Below are 3,139 nucleotides of genomic sequence, written 5' to 3' on the forward strand. Positions count from 1 at the left end.
AAATGTCTGAGGCAATTTTTCTTTTTAATAACAAATTTCTCTGTGATGCTAAATTTAACATCTTTTTAACGGTTTTAGGGATGGCTACCATACCTACACCCAGCTGCAGACGATGAGTGGTAGTATGTTTTGGAACTTTGTGGTTCAAGCGACCAATGCCTAACGCATTTGATTTTCTTTGGTATTCCCTTTTGGGAGCTATTGCCACAGACATTTGCCTTAAAAAATTATACCTTTTTATTTTTTGGGCAAAAGACATAATGTATCACTGGCGCGATGGTGAATTTACTCTGTTTTAGTTGTTATGATAAATATTATAATTTTGAATTTTGTTGTGAGTGCCAGTTTCAGTTTTTGAGTTTTCCGATGAAGTAATGATTGAGCAACTTAGAAATCTGCTTAACAGGTAGATGCTTCAAACAAACAGGATATATATTACTTCTTACTTCTCGAATTTATCTTGTTCCTTCGGATTGTGTTTATTCCTTTTTTTTTTTTTAAGATATTGATTGATAAAGCTTCGAATTGGCATCTTTCAAGAGTTAACAAAGCACGGGTCCAATTCCAATACATGTACTTTCTTTAGAAGAGTTGTGACAAGGACTACTTTATCGATTCGATAAAACGAATTTATTTTTGAAGATTTAGAACATTTTTAATACTTTGGTGCACAGATGTGGGGACGAATACTTGAAATCAAGTGTCACAACAACAATAGATATTTGACAATGTAGGTATCCCATTCGGTCTTTCCTTTGACATGAACAGTAATTTTCAATACAAAAAATAAAAAAATCCTGAAATCATGAACAACTCAGCATTTCAGAAACTTGTTGACAAGACAAACATTTGGTAACGTGGAATTTCTATCACTGAAAACTTTATCAAAAATGCACTTTTCTTGTATCGACTTCTTTCTCTTCAGGAGGTAACAGTATCTGGCTTCAACAAATAGTGTGACACTACTCCTACAGGAGACACAAGAAATCCATTTACGTAAAACATAACAAGTTTTCTTAAATTATCATAACTGCTGAATATATGTGAGGTTTTGTAAGGTCTCACCTGCCTTACTTAATCAGTCTTCTAAATCTCAATATAACATTTGCTTTTTATCTGCCTTTCCATAACTAATTTTCACATTAAAGTTTTTGCTGACGGGCATTTTTTTATACTTTTTTTACTGACAAGACTTTATCCCCTCCATTACTTTGCTGAATGATTTGGACCCGGTCCTTTTTTTTCTGTAAAAAAATATGATGTATCTTTTGGCTCACACATTACTTAGTTTTTCTCTCTACTAATGAATAATTAACTTGTTGTTTTCTGACAACTTAACACGTTTTATATTTACTGTAATGAATCAGTTGCGCAGCTTTTTGGCGATAATTTACTTCTCACTGTATTTGTTCTTATGAGAAAATGAAATAAAGAATAAAAGTCACCAATTTATTGTAAATCATTCGCAAATGTTTGGTGATTTTATTGGTTGCGAACCCAACCTACATGGGGAAACAAAATTTAACTTTCAAAAGACACATTCCGAGCATGTTTCTCCGTATTATTCGTTCTTTATCGTTTTTCAGTCACGCGATTGAAGAGAAATATTGTGGGCCTCTAATGTTTTGAGTTTTACAAATATTTCCTTGCACTCGATCTGTTAAACTAATTTACCGGGAGATCAAAGACATTTCAAACCTAGATTGAGTTTTCTTGTAACCATAGGTTCTCTTTTAAAATATGTGTGCTTTCTGCTCAAGTCCCATACTTAAGTGTTCTCTGAAGCGAAAGTTCTGGAATGACAACAATGTTTTTACTATTAAGCTGGGAAGCTAACTGTATTTTTCACCTACCAGGAAAAAACAGCCTAAGGAATTCCGATGACAAGCTTCAATTTCGCGCATCTGTTGGGCAAACACGACGGGTTCCATTATGGAGTCGACGTCACAGCCTTGTTGAATGTCTTCCAATTCCACGTCAATCCCTAGATCAGAACAGTGTCGTTGAAGCTCTGGAAACACCACTTCGTGTAGCTGACGACGCTCGTGTACGAAATCTAACAGCCGGAGATGGGAATAATCAGTAAAGAAAGTAAAACACAAAGTAAAAAAAAAACACACGATATAATAGCAAGTTGAAACCAGTATCTTTATTTTACCAGCGCTACGTAAAATTAAAAATAAGAGGAAAACAATGAATACTATAAATAATCTTAATGACACGTAAGTCACGTGGAAGAACATCCTTTTGCATCAGCGGTAAGTTTACGGACTTACAACCTTAAAATCCGGGGTTCGTTTCCCCGCAGTGGACGTATTACAGGTAGCCCATTGTGTAGCTTTGCACTAAGGAAACAACAAGAACAACACATTTGTAAATTGAAATTAGCACGTGTAATCGCTATAGAAATGTTATTTTTTATTCAGGAATAACTCTGACTTGTTTAATACTATAAATTATTACGTACTGTCGTTGCTTGAAATGTGTTTTGAAATGAAATTTGATTTCCAACATATATCACATTGTTCATCTGAATTTTTGTTCTTAAATAAAAGAAAAATACCCTAAAACGTAATTTTGACTTACTCAATAAAAACATATATATGTGTATACGATTTCAACAGAAACAAAAAATGTTTAATTTTAGCGGAAAATGTATATTTGATTTGAACAGGAACAAAATACATGTGATTTTAATATACGTTAGATTACCAGATAAAAGGTCTCACTACAGTCGTATTTGTTAATCAAACTTCTATAATGTGAATGTGTGCAATTTGTTAGGCTAAATAATGACTTGCTACTTCAAATATTAGACTTTTTGTCTAAAACAAAAACATTCATCTTTTGGGCTAAAAATGTATTTCTAAGTCGATAAAAGATTCAAACGTATCAGTTGGTTAATTCGTACGTATGTTGGCAAGTCCGTACACGGATAGCTGGTTAATTAGTACGCACACAGTTGGCAAGTCCGTACACGGATAGCTGGTTAATTAGTACGCACACAGTTGGCAAGTCCGTACACGGATAGCTGGTTAATTAGTAGGCACACAGTTGGCAAGTCCGTACACGGATAGCTGGTTAATTAGTAGGCACACAGTTGGCAAGTCCGTACACGGATAGCTGGTTAATTAGTACG

Source organism: Limulus polyphemus, unplaced genomic scaffold, assembly GCF_000517525.1.
Source record: "Limulus polyphemus unplaced genomic scaffold, Limulus_polyphemus-2.1.2 Scaffold1676, whole genome shotgun sequence".
Classification (NCBI taxonomy): Eukaryota; Metazoa; Arthropoda; class Merostomata; order Xiphosura; family Limulidae; genus Limulus; species Limulus polyphemus.